General features: G+C 40.0%; 1 long non-coding RNA gene across 13 annotated transcripts in view; it reads right to left on the minus strand.

Moving 5' to 3' along the window:
• Window positions 1-2492: 2492 nt before the first annotated feature.
• Window positions 2493-23152, minus strand: part of LOC143660963 (uncharacterized) — a 56935-nt gene continuing 36275 nt past the window's right edge. For 11 of the 13 annotated variants that reach the window (XR_013164347.1, XR_013164346.1, XR_013164348.1 and 8 more), the window contains one exon: window positions 15237-15924. This is a non-coding gene — a long non-coding RNA (uncharacterized LOC143660963). The other 2 variants (XR_013164352.1, XR_013164351.1) reach the window with 2 other exon arrangements.

The raw sequence follows: 23152 nt of genomic DNA on the forward strand, positions 1-23152 counted from the left end.
CACCGTAATTGCTGACTTGAAAAACTATTGGCAACAGAAGAAAATCCCCTGAGTTTTAAACAGGAAAAGGATTATTACAGCACAAAAGCCTCTGGCAGTTTTACTGACTGGTAAAATGCCTGTAATCGTCACTTTGCTGTGGGAGTCACGTGAGCCATGGGGAACCCTCTCCCCCCACCTCAGGGAAAGCAGGCTGGGGGCAGGGACAAGTGCCTCCTAGGCTGGAGAGGAGGCAGCACGGTGACAAGGCAAGGCAGGGGGTTGTGGTGGTGCTCAGGGATCTCAAGGTATGGCCCAGACTTGAAGGCTACTCCTGTGGCCAGAATGTGCTGGAGGGAGCTTCAGGTTAAAGCCCAGGGCTGCCTTTTACTGCTTTTGCTTCTTGTTAGGCAGAGAAGCCTCCAGCATCCAGAACCTTTCCTTCTACTGCCTGGCCTTCCTCCAGCCTCCAGCACATTCCTGAGGGAGCTGGAATACCTACTCTAGTTAAACAGTTGATTTTATCAAGCTACAGGAGCAAGGATGGCTGCTTGTTAATTATAGAGACCCGATCCACTCCTCTGCAAGGCTTTCCAGGTATTAAACCAAGCACACATTACTTAATTCTTCAATAAAACTGTCCAATAAAAATGTAAGAACTAGTGGTTTGGTAAAGGGTTTCTCAAGCAAATGGAAATCAATCTGTGTGTATGTGTTGAATGAAGGACATGGGTAGTGCAGGAGATGAAGCTGGGACAGGGGCCACCTTCCCTGATTTTGCCAATTCTGCTGCAATCCTAACCCCCCCAAATCAAGGAGAGTCAATCCACTTTGGGTAACTGTATGTGACCATCCGTTCAACATGTTTCCTGAGAGCCACACATAGACGAGGTGCCAGAGAGCAAATCATTGCCCTGGTAGGAGTGCCAGCTCAGTGAGGGAGACAGACAATAATTAAAATATCACAGAAATAATTACAGAGAATGGAGAACAGTTATGAAGGAAACATACAGGGCACTAAGGGCATTCAGAACGAGGGAACCTGATCATGTTTGAGGGTTCCTAGACGATTATCCTAAGGGCATCAGGGTTCTTTTAATTCAACACTCCTTTTCTCCCTCCCTTCCCACTTTCTTTAGATAATATTTACTGGGTTCTTTCTAGGTACTAAAGATAATATTAGGTTCTTTACATGTGGGGTCTCATTTGATTTGTAGAACAACCTTATAACTTAGTACTTTAAGACAGAAGGATCTGTTGAGAAAGGCTGAACTGTACTTTGCAATGAGAACGATATACAATTTCAGACACAGATTAGTTAAGACTTCTGGCTTCAGGTGACAAAAATCCAAATCAAACTTTCATTAGGGAGGTGGTGGAAAGAAAGGCTAGATCATGTAAATGAGATGTCCAGGGTTAGAGCAGTTTAAGGCATGGTTAGAGCCAGGTGCCAAAGGTGTCATCCAGTGTCTGTGTCTCTGCTCTGGAAGCTCAGCGTTCACAAGTTCGTTCTTGGGCAGCGCTTCCCCTCAGGGTGGCAAGCTGGCCACCAGCAGCAGGAGGCTTACATTCTACCAGCTTTCCAACCCAGCTGGAAAATAAATGAAAGTTCACTTCCCTATAGTTGCAACAAAAGTCCAGAGAGTCCTGATTGGGTTGAATTTGGAACCAGGTCCTTGACATCTGTTGTTTTCTGATGGGCATAATCACATGTCCTCCATCTAGAGTCAACAAGTGGGCTTGACTCCACCAAACCCAGTCTGAGAATGGGGAAGGAGGTGGTCCCGCAAAGGAAAACCAAAGTTTCTTCTTTGAGAAGAGAGAATACATGCTGGACAGTCAAGGCCCACTGATCTCTGCTGCTCTTTATGTTTAGAACTACAGTGGCTATAAGACTACAGGTTCTTCCATCAGTCCAGGTCTTCCTAAGGAATGCGCAAGAGTCCTGGTTCAATGTGGTATTGACTGAATTCGCCATTGTCCACCCTGGGTGCCCTTGGCTTCTTGATGTAGGACATTCATTGGTGAGTGTTAATATTTGCTTAGGTACTTGCTCAGAGCAGTCTTCAAGACTCAAAACTTTATAGATGACTTGGCCCAGCCTCTTCCCTCCCCCCACCTCCAATGAGGTACCCTAGGCAGTGCTGGCTCTTTAACCAGACTTCTCAGCTTCTGTGTAAATCAGAGGGAGGGAAGGGCAAGACAAAGCCTTTTTGTTGTAAAGTTTTGCTTCCGTTTTGGAGTCTGAACTGAAAATGGGTCTTCCATTGGCAGGAAGAGGAATATCATATCAGTTCCTAGAGCATCCTGCTAATAGCCCTCCACAGAGCAGGATCTTGGGCAATCACTGATACACATTTTATAAGATTTCAAAGGTGGGCGATGGTGGTGCAGTGGCAGGGTTCTCACCTGCCATGCTGGAGACCCAGGCTCAATTCCTGGTGCCTGCTCATGAGAAAAAAAAAAAAAAAAGAGTTCAAGCCTCTAATCTGCTGGAGGTACACAGTACTACAGCAATCAGATGTTAGCAGCAACCATCCTATCCTGTGACACGTTTTAAAAGCTGGCAGGATCCCCCATCCCAAGTTCTGTGGAAAGTCCAATGGCGTTCCCAAGATTTCTGCAAATTCCCAGCAGCTAATGCTTGTAACAGCCCCTTCTGGTTCTCAAACTCTGGCTTCTGCTGGACTTTTGATATCATTCACATCTTACCTCCTGAGGCTGGTTCATTCCCTCTGCTCTGAATTGTCCCAGATATGATTCACAACTCTTTTTTTTTTTAACATTTTTTATTGTGATATATAACATATATACAAAAAAGCAATAAATTTTTAAAGTACATTTTACCAAGTAGTTATAGGGCACATTTCAAACTTTGGTATGGGTTACAGTTCCATGATTTTTGGTATTTCTTTCTAGCTGCTCTAAGACACTGCAGTCTAAAAAGAAGTATCAATACAATAATTCAACAGTCATATTCTTTTGTTAAATCCTAACTCCTTCTTCTCCCTTCATCCTTCTCCCAATTTTTAGGGATATTTGGGTTATGCCCATTCTAACTTTTTTCATGTTGAAAGGGGTATTGACCATATGGGACAGGGGGATGGAACTGGTAGATGTTCTTGAAGAGACTGGCCTCTCTGGGTTTCAGGACTTATCCGGCCAAGGAATCATGTGAAGGTTTTAGGTTCCTGAAAAAGGAAACTTAGTGCATGCAACTTTTGTAAGATCTCAGATAGAGCCCTCGGTGTTCTTTATGGTTAACAGGAATGATGTTAGTTGGGGTTTGGCAAGCCCTGGCAATTAGCAATAATCTAGCTGAAGCTTGCATAAGAGTAGCCTCCAGAATAGCCTCTAGACTCTATTTGAACTCTTTTAGCCACTAATATCATATTTTATTACATTTCTTTTCCCCCTTTTTGTCAGGAAATCATTGTCAGTCCCACAGTGCCAGGGCCAGGCTCATCCCTGGGTATCAGGTTCCACATTGCTAGGGAGACTCCCCCCTTAGACATCATGTCTCACATAGGCAGGTGGGTTAATGATTTTCCTTGCACAGTTGGGCTTAGAGAAAGAGAGAGAGAGGCCACATCTGAGCAACAAAAGAGATTACATAGAAATAACTCTTAGGCATAATCATAGGTAGGCTTAGCTTCTCTGTTACAGAAATAAGTTTCATAAGATCAGGGGGTTGACCTATTGACTTGGGAGTCCCTAGTGTTTGAGAGAGTATCAGGAATTTTCCAGGTGGGAAAGTTTAATAGTTCCATCTTTTTTCTCCAGTCCCTCAAGAGACTTTGCCAATATTCTTTTTTTTTTTTTTTTTTTGCCAATACTTTTTAATTATCTGCCCAACATACTCTGGGATGAATCCAGGTATTACATTAAGCTATACAGAATTACAAGCCCTTGTTCCCACTCTGGTCTCCATGTGTTTGGGTTGTTTAAATGAGCTATCCAGACAGACTGAGTTAGACTGAGTGCTACAGAAAAATGTAGGTTTTGGACAAAATAAAACTCTCTTCCTTTGGTCTTATACAGTAGATGAAGTTCTGAAATACAGACACTGTCATCCTTTACCCTGTATTTTGATTTACCCTGGTTAGCCCCAACCAGATTTTGAAGCCTGATCTCTTTTTCAGTTTCTTTAACAGTTGTTGTACGTAGCAGTGCTGACTTTCAGAGCTGCAGAACTCCAGCTTTGACTCTTAGGTGTCACACAAGTACCCAAAGTCACATGGAAATTCCAGGTTATACACATTATAGCACAGCATCTCCAAATCTAGAAGTAACACTTAAAGCTCAGGAATAAGTTTTAATGCTTATTTAAGCTTAGAATGCTCTAAGAGCTTACAATCTAGGCCACAATTTTCTTATAAGTATTCTCTAAGAAACCATGCAATATTTGTACTTTTGTTTCTGACTTATTTTACATAACAGAATGTCCTCAACTTGAGTTCATTCACTTCGTTGCCTGCCTCACAATTTCATTCCTTTCTATAGTCGCACCATATTCCATCATATGTACACACACCACAGTTCACTTTTCTGCTTCTCAGTCATTGTACCCTTCAGCCACCTCCATCCAATGGGCATCATGGATAGTGTCAAAAAAAAAAAAATCCATGTCTCACAATATCACTTAGTTGTACAATCATCACTCTCAATTTTAGACTATTTTTCATTGCTCCAAAGAGAAAAATAACAGAAAAACACACCCTCACCAAAGAGAAAATCCCAAACTCCCTTTAACTCTTGTCTCTCCACCCAATTATTGACCTCTAATATTGCTGTGGTACTGTTGATGTCTTCTTGTTAAAATTAGGCCATTCTGGGCATTATCAACAAAACAGAAAATGACAAGTGCTGGAGAGGATGTGAGAAAGAGGCACAGTTATTCACTGTTGGTGGGAATGTCAAATGCTGCACCCACTGTGGAAGGCAGTTTGGCAGCTCCTCAAAAAGCTGAATATAGAATTGCCATATGACCCAGCAATACCATTGCTAGGTATCTACTCAGAGGACATAAGGGCAAAGACACAAACGGACATTTGCACACCAATGTTTATAGCAGCATTATTTACAATTGCCAAGAGATGAAAACAGCCAAAATGCCCATCAACAGATGAGTGACTAAACAAACTGTGGTATATACATATGATGGAATATTATGCAGCTTTAAGACAGAATAAACTTATGAAGTATGTAACAATATGGATGGACCTTGAGAACATTATGCTGAGTGAGACTAGCCAAAAACAAAAGGACAAATACTGTATGGTCTCACTGATATGAACTGACATTAGTGAATAAACTTGGAATATTTCGTTGGTAACAGAGACCATCAGGAGACAGAAATAGGGTAAGATATTGGGTAATTGGAGCTGAAGGGATACAGATTGTGCAAAAGGACTGAATACAAAAACTCAGAAATGGACAGCACAATACTACCTAACTATAATACAATTATGTTAAAACACTGAATGAAGCTGCATGTGAGAATGATAGAGGGAGGAGGGCTGGGGACATAAATGAAATCAGAAAGAAAGAGGTTAAAGATTGAGATGGTATAATCTAGGAATGTCTAGAGTGTATAATGATAGTGACTAAATGTACAAATTTTTTAAATGTGCATGAACAAAGGAATGTCATTATTGCAGGGTACTGAAAATAGATGGTAATTAATACTTTAAAATGTCACCTTCTTTGTGAGACTAAAGCAAAAAATGTTTGTTACAAAATTTATATTTTGACTAGTGCATTTCCTAATGTAACTTATGTAGATAGTTTGATTGAACACCATAAGTACTTGGAATCTCAGATAGGACATGAGATTTTGTTGGTTTGTCCAGAGTGATGCCCCGATGAATCCCAGAGTGATTGGATCAGTGAATGGAAAAGTATTTGCCAAGCCCCCTTCAGGGAATGGTGAGAACAGGGAGAAATGCAACTTCCCCAAGTTGAATTCTTGATATTCTCACAAGCAGTGTGGACAACCAAAGCTATAGGCTGAGCCCCCAGTCTTGGGGTTTGTTCATATGAAACTTAACCCCACAAAGGATACGTCAAGTCTACTTAAAATTTAGGCCTAAGAGTCACCCCCAAGAGAGCCTCTTTTGTTGCTCAGATGTGGCCTCTCTCTCCAGTCAACACAACAAGCAATCTCACCACCCTCCCCCTGTCTACATGGTACATGACTCCCAAGGGTGTGGACCTTCCTGGCAACATGGGACAGAAATCCTAGAATGAGCTGAGACTCAGCATCAAGGGATTGAGAAAACCGCTAGAATAAGGTGAGACTCAGCATCAAGGGATTGAGAAAACCTTCTGGACCAAAAGGGGGAAGAGTGAAATGAGACAAAATAAACTGTCAATGCCTGAGAGATTGCAAACAGAATTGAGAGGTTGTCCTGGGGGTTATTCTTATGCATTAAGTAGATATCATCTTGTTATTCAAGGTGTAATGGAGAGGCTGGAGGGAACTGCCTGAAAATGTAGAGCTGTGTTCCAGTAGCCATGTTTCTTGATGATGATTGAACAATGATATAGCTTTCACAATGTGACTCTGTGATAGTGAAAACCTTGTGTCTGATGCTCCTTTTATCTACCTTGTCAACAGATGAGTAGAACATATGGAATAAAAATTAAATAATAGGGGGAACAAATGTTAAAATAGATTTAGTTTGAAATGCTAGTGATCAATGAAAGGGATCAGTAAGGGGTATGGCATGTAAAATTTTTTTTTCTTCTGTTTGTTATATTTTTCTGTTGTCTTTTAATTTCTTTTTCTGAATTGATGCTAATGTTCTGGGAAATGATCATGATGATGAATATGCAACCTTGTGATGATACTGTGAATTGCTGAGTGTATGTGTTGGGAATGTTTGTGTTTCTTGTAATTTTTTTAATTAACAAAAAATTTAAAACAAAAGAAATGAGAACATATGGAATAAAAATAAATAATGGGAGAATAAATGTTAAAATAAATTTAGTTTGAAATGCTAGTGATAAATGAAAGTGAGGGGTAAGGGATATGGTATGTATAATCTTTTTTTTTCTATTATTGTTTTATTTCTTTTTCTGTTGTCTTTTTATTTCTTTTTCTGAATTGATGCAAATGTTCTAAGAAATGATGTATATGCAACTATGAGATGATATTGAGAATCACTGAATATATATGTAGAATGGAATTATGTTAGTTTTTGTTTGTTATCAATTTTTTTATTAATAAATTTTTTTTAATTAGGGCATACTATGCAACAGTTTTCCCATATACCCCTCAATTACTGACTCTTTGTACAAGATTCATACCGTTGAAGCAGTTCATGCAAAAGCTTATTTAGTGTTAATTAGTGAGATACATAGCTCTATATAGTCCCCTTCAATCATATGCACCTTCAATCAGGCAATATTATTTATAAATCCACCAATGAACTACCATCACTTCTACTCATTCCCATAAAGTTCAACCTCATTAGGTAACCCATTCACCTGTCTCCAGTGTCTATGTTTTTCTATATTCTACATTAAAAGATTGAGTTTAGGGCGGGCCATGATGGTTCAGCAGGCAGCATTCTCGCCTGCCATGCCGGAGACCCGGGGTCGATTCTAGTGCCTGCCCATGCAAAAAAAAAAAAGATTGAGTTTACCTTTACCAGGGTCATATTAGTGAAAACATACAGTATTATCCTTTTGTGTCTGGCATATTTCAATCAGCATTATATCAAGATTCATTCAAGTTGTCACATGCTTCAGGACCTCATTTCATTTTACTGCTGCATAATATTTGATTGTATATATACATCACAATGTATTTATCCACTTGTCTACTGATGGGCACTTGAATTGTTTCATCTTTTGGCAATTGTGGATGCTGCTGCTATGAACACTGGTGTACAAATGTCTGTTCATGCCACTGTTTCCAGCTCTTCTGGATATAAGTCAAGTAGTGGTATTGTCAAGTCATAAGGCAACTCAATATTTAGTTTTCTGAGGAACCACTAAACTGAATTTCACAGTGGCTATACCATTATGCATTCCCACCACCAGTGAATAAGTGTTCCAATTTCTACACATCCTCTCTAACATTTGTAGTCTCCTGCTTAACAGCAGCCATTCTTATAGGTGTGAGGTGATATCTCATTAGTTTTGATTTACATTTCCCTTACAGCTAACGAAGATGAACATCTCTTCCTGTAATTTTATTTGCTCTTCAGAAAAATGTATATTCATATCTTTTGTCCAATATATAATTGGGTTGTTTGTTGTTTTGTTGTTGAGTTGTATGATTTCTTTATATATACTGGATATCAAACCCTTATCTGATATGTGGTTTCCAAATATTTTCTCCCATTGAGTTGTCTGCCTCTACCTTTTTAACAAGCTCCTTTGAGGCACAGAAGCACTTGATTTTGAGGAGTTCCCGTTTATCTATTTTTTCTTTCATTGCTTGTGCTTTGGGAATAAAGTTTAAGACTCTACCTCCTATTACTAGGTCTTAAAGATGTTTCCCTACATTTTCTTCTAGGAGTTTTATGGTACTGGTTCTTATATTTAAGTCTTTGGTCCACTTTCAGTTAATTTCGGTATAAAGTATAAAGGTAGGGCTCTTCTTTCATTCTTTTGGCTATTGGTTTCCAGTCCTCCCAGGACCATTTATTGAAAAGACTACTGTTGTAGTTTGCAAGCTGCTGGAATGCGATATACCAGAAATGGCTTTTAAAAAGGGGAATTTTAAGTTGCAAGTTTACACATTATAAGGTTGTGAAAATGTCCAAATTAAAGCAAGTCCATAGAAATGTCCAATCGAAGGCATCCAGGGAAAGATACCTTGTTTCAGGAAGACTGATGACGTTCAGGTTCTCTCTCAACTGGAAGGGCACATGGTGAACATGACGAGGTCTGCTAGCTTTCTCTCCAGTCTTCTTGCTTCATGAGGCTCCCTCAGAGGCATTTTCCTTCTTCATCTCCAAAAGTCTCCAGCTGCGTGGGTTCTAAAACTTTTTCCGAAATGGGGCTCCCTCTTTTTTATTTTAATTTTTATTAATTAAACCAATCAACATACAATATGAAAATTCCTTTTTTTCATCACGTTGTGTATTCATCATCATGATCATTTCTTAGAACATCTGCATCAATTCAGGAAAATAAATAAAAAGAAAACAGAAAAAAATTCATACACACCATACCCCTTACCCCTCCCTTTCATTGATCACTAACATGTCAATCTACTAAATTTATTTTAACATTTGTTCCCCCATTATTTATTTTTAATCCATATGTTTTACTCATCTGTCCATAAAATAGATTTAAAAAAGCATCAGACACAACGTTTTCACAATCACACAGTCACATTGTGAAAGCTATATCTTCAAGAAACATGGCTACTGGACAAATGGCTCCCTCTTAAAGGGCTCCAGTAAGCAACCCACCTTGAGTGGGTGGAGATACATCTCCATGGAAACCATCTAATCAAAAGTTACCACCCACAATTGGGTGGGTCACATCTCCATGGAAACAATAAAAAAGTTCTGACCCAGCAAAGCTGAATGAGGATTAAAGGACATGGCTTTTCCAGGGTACACAAGAGATTCAAACCGGTACAACTACTCTGTCCCAGCTCAGCAGATTTGGGGGCCTTGTCGAATAATAATTGACCATAGATTTGGTGGTCTGTTTCCACACTCTCAATTCTATTCCAATGATCAATATGCCTATCTTTATGCCATTACCATGCCGTTTTGACCACAGTGGCTTTATAATAAGCTTTGAAATCAGGAAGCGTTAGTCCTCCCACTTTGTTCTTTTTTTAGGATATTTTTAGCTATTCAAGCTCTCTTTCCCTCCTAAATAAACTTGATAACTAGCTTTTCCAAGTCTTCAAGCTAGGTATTCGCAATTTTGATTGGTACTGCACTGAAACCGTAGAACAATTTGGGTAGAAGTGACATCTTGGAAACATTTAATCTTCCTATCCATGAACAATGAATGTCTTTTCACCTAGTTAGAACTTTTTTTCTTTCAACAGTGTTTTGTAGTTTTCTGTGTTGTTTTACATCCCTGGTTAAGTTTATTCCTAGATATGTGATTCTTTTAGTTGCTATTTTGAAAGGAATTTTTCCTTAATTAATTTTTCTTTAGTCTAATTAAGGAAATTATTAATGATAAATATATCATTACTAGTATATAGAAACATTACTGATTTTTGCATATTAATCTTGTATTCCACCACTTTGTTAAATTTATTAGCTCAAGAAGCTTTATCACTGATTTCTCAGAATTTTCCAAGTAAAGTGTCATTATTATCTATAAATAATGAAAGTTTTACTTCTTCCCCTTTTCAATGCAACTCCCTTTTTCCATGCTTTACCAGAAAGAAAAACATGCACACATAAACTCCCTCAAAACATCTGACTTTCCTGGAGGTCTGAAGAGACAGCGGTTTTATATTACCATGCCACTTGGCCCCTTCACCCTCTCCAGATACTTCTAAATTTGGGTATGTGTGTGAGGGTCAGGGTTTTTTGGGGGGGTGTCTCCCTTTAACCTCAGAAAACTTAATTCCCCTATTATATTATTCAGAGCAACTGAGCTCCCACTCCCCTCTCTAGCTCAAGACCGCCTCTTTCGTCATTGGAGTCAGCCCCACCAGGAACCATCCACTCCAGGCTCCACCTTTGACCGGCACCAAGAAGCAGAAAGAAGTTTGGGACTTTCACTCTCTTACTTTGCCATTCTGTAGGTGAAGAGAAAAGGCAGATTTGTCCTCCACAGATACAAATTATGCCACCTCTCTTTAGAAGAAGAACTAGCCACAGTTAATGCTGATTTTAAACAAGTCTCTATTACACCACTCAATGTAAACACTCCAGCTCAGGGAAAAAAAATTGTGTAAGACATTTGAAACAATTGCCATACACACATATTGGGGTCTATTGACACTGAGAATGTGATTAAGGAAAGCAATGCTTCTCTTCAAAAGGCATTGTTTGGCTTGATTTGAGGTTGCCAGAAGCGATAAAGGGGTTCACACACCTGTCTCATTTTGTGATGGGATTCCTGCTATTTTCAGGTTTTGAGCTCAAGCCTCAAACCCTGTGAAATAGGCAAAACTAGGTGTGAGCTTCAAGGATCTCTCTTGCCTGGGTTGGTGGAAATCTTAGGCCCCCACCAGCTGAGAGGACTATAACACGCAAGGACAGATGTAAGGAGCAGTTTCTTCCCAGTCCTGGGTCAGTTTTCAGCCTTGCCCCTGATTCCCTCAAATTCCCCTTGGGCTTTCTAAGCAGAAGGAGCAAGCAAAGCCTCCCAAGCGGGAGGAGGCTGACTGTATCAGAGGCCAGGGGCAGAAAGGCTCCGCCAGCTGGGAATACCAAATAGGAGCGTATCCTAGGAAAGAAGAATTCTGAGCTTTGAATCCCTTCATTCATCCACCCAAAAATACAACAGAGGCACCATGGCTCAGTAAGGTCCCTTAGAAATCCTTTTCCTGGGAAGGGAGAGGTAGTGACAGATGTCCTAAGAAGCCAAGATTTATAATACCAGCTAATTAAGAGAGAAAGAAGGGAATAAATAGCAAATAAATCTTTTATCTTACATAAAAGGAAGTCAGAAGTTGATGTTTCATTCATTAATGTGATCATTAGAAAAATATAGCCTTAAATATTTTCTAACTTAAAGGCACCCACAAATAACATTAAAAACAGGACACATACATTCCAAATCCAATAAATATGAACTTTTTAAAAATGGTAATATTCTATTCATATTGTTCTAGACTTGCTTGTTTTCACTGACAGATGCCTGCTTTGATACTGTAACGGCTACACAGTATTTCATAGTACTCCTCCTGATGGCCTGAGGGAGATTTACCACTGCATTGAGCGTCCTTGTCTAGAGAACTCTGGGCTCAAGGGTAAGCATTTCTGTAGATGAAATGCCTACATCTACTCCCTCCTGTGAGTTGCCTATTTGTATTCTTTGCCCCTTTTCTGTTAGGTTTATTGTCTTTATCTTACTGATTTGTAGACCCTTTTATAGGTTATAGATATTAATTCATTGTCCATTACATATATTGCAAAACTTTTCTCCCAGCCCATTATTTTTCTTTCTAACTTTATCGTGACTTTTGCCAGACAGAAGTTTCTAATGTTTATGTGGCAAAACCAATTACAAACTATTTAAAAAGGACTGGAATGGGAACAGTGCAGCCCAAGCCCTGAGCCACACAGCCTCTTCTGCTGGGGGCCATACAACCTTGCTGGGTTCCTGTGGTGAAATGGCTAATTAAGCGATCATTTTTTGAGTGTGCATATCTGGTTTTATAGCCGGGGTGGTGGTATAAATGGATCAAATTAAGAAGCAGCATAAAGAATTATGAAGGTTTTTATCTGTTGTCTTTTTTTTCCCCCAGCTATGCAGTGGTTTCTTTCTTAAATGTGTGGAGTCATGTACTAGCAATTAACAATGTAAAAGGAATCCTGAACCACTGAAAACGAAAAACAGCTTTATGAACAATGATCTGAGTTATTTCCAGACTCTTTCAAACTATGTGGGCTTTGGGGCACTGTATGTTGTCATTGTGGGGGAACAAATGAATACACCCCAGGAAAAATAAATTTCAGACCTCACAAGAATAGAAAAGCTCACGTGTACATTGACTCCTAGAGTTTTAAGCAAGAAACTTTTAGGAAAGTTTCCAATTAGCCTCTCACAGAAGATTAGCACTGGCTCAATCTGATGCTGACCAGTCCAAAACCTCAAGCAACTAAATGGAATTTTGCCTGCAAGAATGTACAGGTTTTTTCCCCAAGAGTATTTGAACCGGTTTCTGAAAGTTCTGCCTAAAAGCCCAGTCCTACTTGGCCAGAACTGCCCTGCTATTAAAACTCCACGTTTTTTAGGCAGGCAGGGCAGGAAGCAAACAGGAAAGACAGCCATGGTCTCCTTCCCTCCAGATGAAACCTGACACCCCCTTAGGAATCCGCTTTCTGGGTAAAGAAGGGTCTACCATAAAATCATTTGTCAGTACCCAGAGGTACCAGGAGGAAAAACAGACACTCTCTCAATGATTTTCCAAAGCCATTATTCCTACAAACATAAAAAAAGAACTACCTTTGCTAAATCTCACAACAAACAACTATACTTCTCAGGGTTGTCATCTACTGACCTGGTCATCACAGCCTGCTTTTCCACCCGTCTCAGCCCACAAAGTCAAACCCTTCGCCTGGTCATGACCTATATGCTCCTATATTTCTACCACCCCTAGTCTTCCACAGCTTCTGTTCTTCACCTTCATTGTGATTTCCCCTCAACATCCCCTCCCTATCCTTGTGTCACCTAGCATTCCTTTCTCTAGCAAACCTAGATGAAACCAATCACCTATATCCTAGACCCCTTGACCCATACCTTTGTTCCATTTGTTCTATTGTATATACATCTCCTACTTGAATACAAATGCCCCCCTCTCCTTTAACCTCCAAGTTCCCAAGTGCTGCTAAAGCAATCATGAAGCCATGAGGACCCTTTACTGTTCCTCCACAACCACACCGTCTCCAACAACAGCTGAGTAGTTCCTCAGACTGCTCTCTGCCACTGCCATGGCTTTTTAAAACCCTATCACTTGCAAATGTTCTAAGAGATGATCATGATGATGAATATACAACTATGTGATGAAAAAAAAAGAATGTTCACATTGTATGTTGATTGCTTTTATTAATAAAAATTATTAAAAAAAAAAAAAAACCCTATGACTGTCCCCATTCTCCTACCTGCTCCCAGGGGGTGACCTCAATTCTGTCTAGAGAAAACAAAGCCCATCAAAAGGAAACTCTGTCTTTCCCAAATCTTACCAGATCGCTCTGCCCTGTTATATCCTTCTCCCCTATGAAATGAGATTGTAAAAGGCTTATCTAGGAGTGCTGGTCACAGGTAGGAAAGCACTAAATGGTAGTGATGGTGGTGATGGTGGTAGCCTCAGTGGTAGGTAGCTTTGCTCTTTGTTTAGTTTGTGCTTGAAAAATGGTATCCTCTACAACTCAGGGCCCTGGCTCAAGAATTTTTATTTCTCTTTTGTATCTTCAACTTCTCTCCCTTTCTGCTAGCTCTTTCCCTACAGCTAGGGACATGGTCAGGTCTTAAAAAAATAAATAACCTCCTTAGACCCTGTGAACTTTCCTCACTAAGTCTCCTCACTCCACAGACAAGCTTCTTGAAAGGGTGACCCCGAGTGGGTCTGCTCTCCACTTCCATTCACTAGTCATGGAGCTGCTGTCTGGTGGAAGTGCAAAGTCTGTTCCTATCTACCAAAGGTTCTGCTCTTTGGAAAATTACTTTAGAAATTATCAAAAAAGCATAAGTGTGAAAGGAAATATATTGTGTTGCTATTTATTCAGCGCTTTGATAACATGAAAAGGAGTAATTACTTGGTATTAACACTACCTCTAACCATATTATAAGATTGCTTAGTGTTCCTTTAAACAAACATGTTTTCATTCCCTAGATCCAAAAGCAAGATGTGACCTCTCCCTGAGTTCCCAAAACATTAGCTTGTCATACTTTTGCCACTTTATCTATATTTTAAATTATTTTACACTAAATGCAAGTTCCTCAAAAGCAAGTTCTTCAAAAACCACTGGATATATGTAGAACGGAATGATCATATGTTAAGAATGTTTGTGTTTCTTTCTTGTCAAACTTTTAAAAAAAATTTAAAAATTAATTTTAAAAAAATGAAAAAAAAAGTAGTTACAGGACAGTTCTCAGAGTTTGTCATGGGCCACCATATGATCTTTTCAGATTTTTCCTTCTAGCTGCTCCAGAATATAGGAGGCTAGAAGCAATAAATTTTTTTTCATCAGGAAACAAACAAACAAACCAAAAAAACCACTGGAGACCAGGGTTCAATTCCCGATGCCTGCCCCATGTCAAAAAAAAAAAAAAACAAGCCCAGTTCAAGTTATAAAACTCTCTGCAATTAATAAATATATGAAAATGGATGAACAGACTTTACAAGCATCTATTGCTGTAGAATGGATTACTGATTACAAATCAATCTAATCAACTGATTAAATCAGGTTTTCCTACCACTCCTGACATTTGCTTATCTATTATTAGTTTTCCTACATATTGAATCTAATAAACTTGCCTTCAGTTGGCCACATCCTGTCATTCAGGTTTTCAGTTATTTAAATGTGCCTTGAAAAGTCTCAAATACTGAGGTATTATCATGTCACTTGGGGTTCACTCTGGAAGGATTAAGGTAGAAGTTAGTGAGGCAGGAATAACCCAGACCGAAGGGTGTGAGCAGGGAAGCAATGATTTTCCTCCTCCCTCATCCAAAAAAATATCCAAGAAATGCTCTTCCAGGAGGGACTGAGTAGTGCCTGCTCCCCTCTGCTTCAATTCTTCTCCTATAATCTGCCTGGCAACTCAAGTTTGAAGCATCCTGAAGCATGCACAGGCATGGCTTTGCCCCCTGCTGGACCTCCCTAGGGCTGCTCATTTCTGAAACAAGGAAGTTTAATCAGAAAATCTCAAAAGTTTTTTCTGATGCTAATATTCTGTGGCTGGCTGCACATCATTTAGTTTGAAATGTTTTATTTGAAGCAGTTCCCATGCTTAAGCAAACCCATGGTAAACCCTTTTTGATACAAATAATGACAGTGCTCCCAGTCACCCCCAATTTAACGGTTAGGCCATCTATAAGAGAGCAATTAATACCCCCCCCGCCGCCCTGGGCAGGCATGGAGGGTGCTGTAAGAGCTCTTTCCAAAGCACTGATGATTCTGCCACCACAGTCCTTCTGAAGAAGCCAGTCCTTGATCCTTACCCAGGCAGAATTATGGGCTTGGAGGAAGGAGTAAAAAGGTTGCCAAAATGGTGGTTCGGTGGTAGAATGCTTGCCTTCTATGGGGGAGACCTGGGTTCAGTTTCCGGAACTTGGACCTAAAACATAAAAATAAGAAACATTACAAGAAATGCAGGCCAGGAAACATAGGGCAGGGCCAAGTGACAGGCCCTAGTCCCTCTGGAGCCAGAATCAGAAACTCCCAGCTTGCTTTACCCTTGTAGAGGGCTAAAAATCAATTGTGTACAGCAAGAGGCAGAGCCAGGTTGGGTTAGCAAGAGCCGGGGAGGCTCCTAATTTAGAATCCAGGCAATGAGGAGGGAGGGGGTGGGGAGCCTCCCACAGAGAACTGATGAAGTAGCTGTCCTCTTTGGGTGACATCCAGGTTGCCAATATGAAATCTGCCTGCCTGGGCCCCCTTGCTGGCTCCAGAGATTTTCTCAGCAGCCTGACTTTTTTTTAGGAGAAGACATCATATGACTGATCTCTTTTTTAGGAGGGAAGATCCTATGACCCACCTGATACCAGCTCACTGGCTTTGGAAACATCTCTTATCTGTGGAGTCACTAACTCATAGAGCAGAAACTTCTTTTAGTGCCTCCATTCCTTTCCTCCCCACTAAAAAATTCAAGCCATAAGACTTGTCCCAAAACAGCCCAGCAGGGCAGGCAATGGTGGCTCAACGGCAGAGTTCTCACCTACTGTGCTGGAGACCTGGGTCTCCAGAGCCTGCCCATGATTAAAAAAAAACAGCCCAGTAAAGCTGTGGAGTGAGTCTATGCAAAGACAGTTCCACACAGCTCAACATGCCTCAGGGAGAAAGATCCCTTCAGTCCTTCACTCACTCACTCATTCATTCAACCACCACTTCCTAACAGCCCATTCTGCTAAAGCACTGTAGATGCCAGCCATCTCCTCTGAGGCTTCTTCTTTAGAGGAGGTTAGGAACTGAAGGAGCTAACTCTTTAAAGTGGATTCAGAACGGCTGGCAAGAGATAACCACATTTTGTGTTTATACTATCAGAATGAGTTAGCGAAATAATTAAATCCCACAAATACGATTGCCAGTCAGAAAAATGAAATGAAAAGAGACTGGATTTTCTGCTCACTAAAGAAGGTTGTTTTAGAACCTCCACTAGTGAGTGTGTGCACAAATGGAGTTACCAGGTGACCCCAAAAGCAAACGAACCCAATGACTTCACCAAAAAAAAAAATGTTTTCATTTAACTAATTCATATAAGCCCTTCCTTTACGGATCTAAGTCAGTATGCTTTTACCGATTGCTTTCAAAGAAATGAAGCCAGAATTCAATAAACCACTAGACTACTGCACTTACTGGTCAATCTTACTTGCAAGATACCTCACAGCTATTTATGGACAGATTAGCATTTTATTTTTCCCATTGAATTCAATGGAACATCCAACATTCTCTGGTTTAGGGGAATGTCAGGACCTCTAAGGGTCAAGGACAGGGCAGTGACTGTGAGTGACATGGTGTCATCCTTGGCACCTTCTTCTTCTCACCCCATAACTGTGGGTACCCTGAGCTCCAGGCTGCTGCTTTTCTCTAGTCCTTTCCTCCTTGGAAAATTAATCTGCAAGGGACAAAGAGTGAAGAAATGGAATTTGAGGACTGACAACCTGAATTTGAGAAATAATTCTACTCAAATTTAGCTTCAGTGTCCATAAAAAGGGGTAAAATAATAATACAAAGTATTTGGGATGGTGTTAGCTAAGTCACTGTATATGATGGCACCTCGTAAACAATTGAAGGATTTTTTTTTTCAGTAAAGTAACTTCTAAATGTTGTAATTATTCTCTTATTATGATGACCTCTACCCACTTCTACCTTTTCCTGAGCTCTGCTTTTAGGGTGCAGGTGAGGCCACTACCACAGTTCCCTCCCCAGGGTCTGTTGAGACTGCCAGTAGGGAGAGAAAACCAAGATACCATCACCCCTTCCCAAGCCTCTCAAGAGTGCCAATTCTGGAACAATTCCTTTTGGACTTACCACAAGCCCCTCAAACTCAACTCCACAAAACAAATTAGTCTCCCCTTCTAAAAGACTGGGTTCCTCTCCAGTTACCCCATTCCTGTCAGAGGAGTAATTTTCTAATTTCATAAGAAACACCAGTGACTTGTTACTCTTTCTTCTTTCTCCTCCTCCAGCTGGATAGACATACCCAACCAGTAGTTTCTTACATTAATTTTCTTTCAGATTGGTCCTTTTCCTTATAATCCCTTTGTTCACTCCAGTTTAAGCCTTATTATTTTAGGTCTGTACTACCATTATAGCTTCCTAACTGGTTTCTCTAACCTCATTTTCTGCTTCATTCAGTTCAACCACCCATGGCATAAAATCTTCTTTGACTACTTTTATCACTACTATCTGCTCAACAGCCTTTATGGCTCCTCATTCCCTGACTCAGCAAGGTAAAGTAACTTTTATTTCAACCTACTACTACCCTCAAGTAAGGATCTATTGTGTTTTTTTTTTTTTTAGGGCACTTTACTGTTGTGTTTCTGAATCAGAAAAGATAACCTCTGTTAACACTATTATGATTTTAAAAATATATACATATAGCTATGGCTATATTTGTTAAAAATCAAATAGGTTTATATCCTATATATTTTTTCATATACATATTGTAGCCATCTTCCCATGTCAGTAGTTATAGACCTACTTCATTTATCATTGTATGGATATGCCATGATTTATTCAACCAATTCCCTACTAAAGGCCATTTAGTTAGTTTATGAACTCTGTAAAAACAAATATCCTCATTACATACATCTTTGTACATTTGCCTTTGGGATAAATACTTACAAATGAAATTGCTGGTATAAGAGTGTAAATACTTTAAATTTTGATACATATTGCCAAACTGGACTTGAGAAAGGTTGTACTGATTTACACTAACAGCAACAGAGCATGAGTTTCTGTTTCCTCAAGCCCTCACCAGGAATAAATGTTTTCTTCTTTTAAATATCTGTCAACCTAACAGTCTATGCTTCTGGATTATAAGCGAAGCAGCCTTTTTTCCATATGCTTTATTGCTCACTTGTATTTATTCTTCTATGACTTTGACTCATTTTCTTTTTGGGGTACTTGCTTTTTCCTACTGATTTGTAAGAGCTGGATGCACATTAGATACTTTGAAAATTCTTTTTAACCAAAAATCATTTGGTTCCAGGTCAAGATGGTGGCTTAACAACATGCGCATTTTATAGTTCGTCCTCCAGAACAGCTACTAAAGAACAAGAAACAGTACAGAACAGCTCCCGGGGCCACGTCAGTGACCAGACACACAGCGTACCCCAGTCTGGACCAGCTGGACCGGCTGCGAGCACCCCCCAGAACCGTGAGTTCCCAAGGCTGCGGCGGCCAGCACCCCTCCCCCACAGGCCGCTTCCCAGAGGGGAAAGGAAAGGACTTTACCAGCAGCAGGGACTAGGCACAATCAAACACAATTGTGGAACTAATTAACAAATTCTGACTACTAAAAATAGGCCCCCAGCTTAGGTGAACCTGATCAAAGCAGAGGTTGATCATTTTTGCCCCGGCACCAAGGGGGCAGGACTGACAAAAAAAGGGGGGGAAAAATAAGGAAACAGAGGTTTTTGTGGCTGTGTATCTATAAAGGCTTGACTGCCTCTGGATATAGCGGCAGGACTTTTCAGGCTGCAGCTGCCCCAGGCATAGGCAGAAGTGAGCTCTTTTGGGGGCTTATCTGGAGCTTGTGCCTTCCCCAGGGGAGGGGTGAAGCCCCACCCAGGTGGAATTCCTCCATCAAGGAATTCAGACACCAGGCCTTGGTAATTTGAAGCCATTAAAACCAGCCTACAACCTCTCCTCTGTCTCCACCATGCCCCCAGCAGGGAGAGTCTGCCAAAGTTAAAGGTACCGCATCATCTTATGCTGGTGGGACCTGCAGTCAAACAAGCGCCACATACTGGGCAGGATAAGAAAAACAGAGTCCAGAAACTTCACAGGAAAGTCTTTCAACCGGCTGGGTCTCACCCTCAGGGAAAACCGATGCAGGTGACTCCTCCTGATAGGAGGACAGTTTGGTCTGGGAAAATCTGGTTGGGGTCTATAATATCTAAGTAGACCCTCCTAACTGTGTGTGGGGGGAAAGGCACCACACAAGCAGGGCAAGAAACAAGAAAACAAGAACTGAAAAATTCTCCTTTGTTAAACAAAGCTTAAGCTAAAGGTCCAGATAAAGCTGAACAGAATGTCAAAGAACAGACAACAAATTCATCCAGCAAGAAAACCCTAGATAAAAGAAGTGAAAGCAATCTCCAGAATAAACTAATTAAGGTAATTAAATGCCTAGACACCAGCAAAAAATAACAAATCACACTAGGAAAACTGAAGATATGGCCCAGTCAAAGGAACAAACCAACAATTCAAATGACATACAGGAGCTGAAACAATTAATTCAGAATGTACGAACAGACATGGAAAACCTCATCAAAAACCAAATCAATGAATTGAGGGAGGATATAAAGAAGGCAAGGAAAGAACAAAAAGAAGAAACTGAAAGTCTGAAAAAACAAATCACAGAACTTATGGGAATGAAAGACATAGTAGAAGAGATGAAAAAAATAATGGAAACCTACAATGGTAGATTTCGAGAGACAGAACATAATAGGATTTCTGAACTGGAGGACAGAACGTCTGAAATCCGACAAGAAACAGAAACTATAGGGAAAAAAATGGAAAAATATGAGCAGGGACTCAGGGAATTGAAAGACAATATGAAGCGCACGAATATACGTGTTGTGGGTTCTCCCAGAAGGAGAAGAGAAGGGAAAAGGAGGAGAAAAATTAATGGAGGAAATTATCACTGAAAATTTCCCAACTCTTATGAAAGACTTAAAATTACAGATCCAAGAAGTACAGTGTACCCCAAAGAGAATAGAGCCAAATAGACATACTCCAAGACATTTAATAATCAGAATGTCAGAGGTCAAAGAGAAAGAGAGGATCTTGAAAGCAGCAAGAGAAAAGCAATCCATCACATACAAGGGAAGCCCAATAAGACTATGCGCAGATCTCTCAGCAGAAACCATGGAGGTGAGAAGACAGTGGGATAATATATTTAAATTATTAAAAGAGAAAAACTGCCAACCAAGAATTCTATATCCAGCAAAATTGTCCTTCAAAAATGAGGGAGAAATTAAAACATTTTCAGACAAAAAAATCACTGAGAGAATTTCTGACCAAGAGACCAGCTCTGCAAGAAATACTAAAGGGAACGCTAGAGACAGATACGAAGACAGAAGAGAGAGGCGTGGAGAAGAGTGTAGAAAGGAAGACTTATGAGTAAAGGTAAAAAGAAGGAAAATTAGATATGACATATAAAATCCAGAAGGCAAAATAGTAGAAGAAAGTACTATCCATGCAGTAATAACACTGAATGTTAATGGATTAAACTCTCCACTCAAAAGACACAGTCTGGCAGAATGGATTAAAAAACAGGACCCATCTATATGCTGTCTCTACTCAAAGGACACGAGGCCAAGGACACAAATGGACATTTACACACCAATGTTTATAGCAGCATTATTAACAATTACCAAGAGATGGAAACAGCCAAAATGTCCATCAACAGACAGTTGGCTAAACAAACTGTGACATTTACATAAGATGGAATATTATGCAGCTATAAGACAGAATAAAGTTATGAAGTATGTAACAACATGAATGGACCTTAAGGACATTATGCTAAGTGTGATTAGCCAGAAACAAAAGGACAAATATTGTATGGTCTCACTGATATGAACTAACATTAGTGAATAAACTTGGAATATTTCCTCGGTAACAGAGACCATCAGGAGATAGAAATAGGGTAAGATATTGGGTAACTGGAGCTGAAGGGATACAGATTGTGCAACAGGACTGAACATAAAAACTCAGAAATGGACAGCACAATACTACCTAACTGTAATACAATTATGTTAAAACACTGAATGAAGCTGCATATGAGAATGATAGAGGGAGGAGGGCTGGGGCATAAATGAAATCACAGAGAAAGATAGATGATAAAGATTGAGATGGTGTAATCTAGGAATGCCTAGAGTGTATAATGATAGTGACTAAATGTACAAATTTAAAAAATGTTTTTGCATGAGGAAGAACAAAAGAATGTCATTACTGCAGTGTGCTGAAAATAGATGGTACTTAATATTTAAAAATTTCAACTAATGTGTGAGACTAAAGCAAAAAATGTTTATTTGGTACAAATCTATACTTTGACTAGTGCATCTCCTAATATAACTTATGTAGATAGTTGATTGAACACCTTAAGTACATGGAACTTTGTGTAGGACATGAGATTTTGTTGGTTTGCCCAGGTGATGCCCTGATGAATCCCAGAGTGATCTGATCAGTGAGTGGGAAAGTATCTGCAAAGTCCCCTTCGGGGAATGGTGAAAACGGGGAAAACTCAACTCCCCCAAGTTGAATTCTTGATATTCTCACAAGCAGTGTGGACAACCAAAGCTATAGGCTGAGCCCCCAGTCTTGGGGTTTGTTCATATGAAACTTAACCCCACAGGGGATAGGTCAAGCCTACTTAAAATTAAGCCTACAAGTCACTCCCAAGAGAACCTCTTTTGTTGCTCAGATGTGGTCTCTCTCTCCAGCCAACACAGCAAGCAGACTCACCACCACCCCCACCACCGTCTACGTGGGACATGACTACCAGGGGTGTGGATCTTCCTGGCAGTGTGGGACAGAAATCCCAGAATGAGCTGAGATTCAGCATCAAGGGATTGAGAAAAACTCTAGAATGAGCAAAGACCCAGCATCAAGGGATTGAGAAAACCTTCTCGACCAAAAAGGGGAAGAGGGAAATGAGACAAAGTGTCAATGGCTGAGAGATTCCAAACAGAGTCGAGAGGTTATCCTGGAGGTTATTCTTATGCATTAAGTAGATATCACCCTGTTATCCAAGATGTAATGGAGAGGCTGGAGAGAACTGCCTGAAAATGTAGAACTGTGTTCCAGTAGCCATGTTTCTTGATGATGATTGTATAACGATATAGCTTACACAATGTGACTGTCATTGTGAAAACCTTGTGTCTGATGCTCCTTTTATCTACCTTGTCAACAGATGAGAGGAACATATGGAATAAAAATAAATAACAGGGGGAACAAATGCTAAAATAAATTTAGTTTGAAATGCTAGTGATCAATGAAAGCGAGGGGTAAGGAGTATGGTATGTATAATCTTTTTTTTTTCTTTCCTGTGTTCATTTTCTTTCTTTTTCTATTGTCTTTTTATTTCTTTTTCTGAATTAATGCAAATGTTCTTA

This window comes from Tamandua tetradactyla, chromosome 17 (assembly GCF_023851605.1).
Source record: "Tamandua tetradactyla isolate mTamTet1 chromosome 17, mTamTet1.pri, whole genome shotgun sequence".
Classification (NCBI taxonomy): Eukaryota; Metazoa; Chordata; class Mammalia; order Pilosa; family Myrmecophagidae; genus Tamandua; species Tamandua tetradactyla.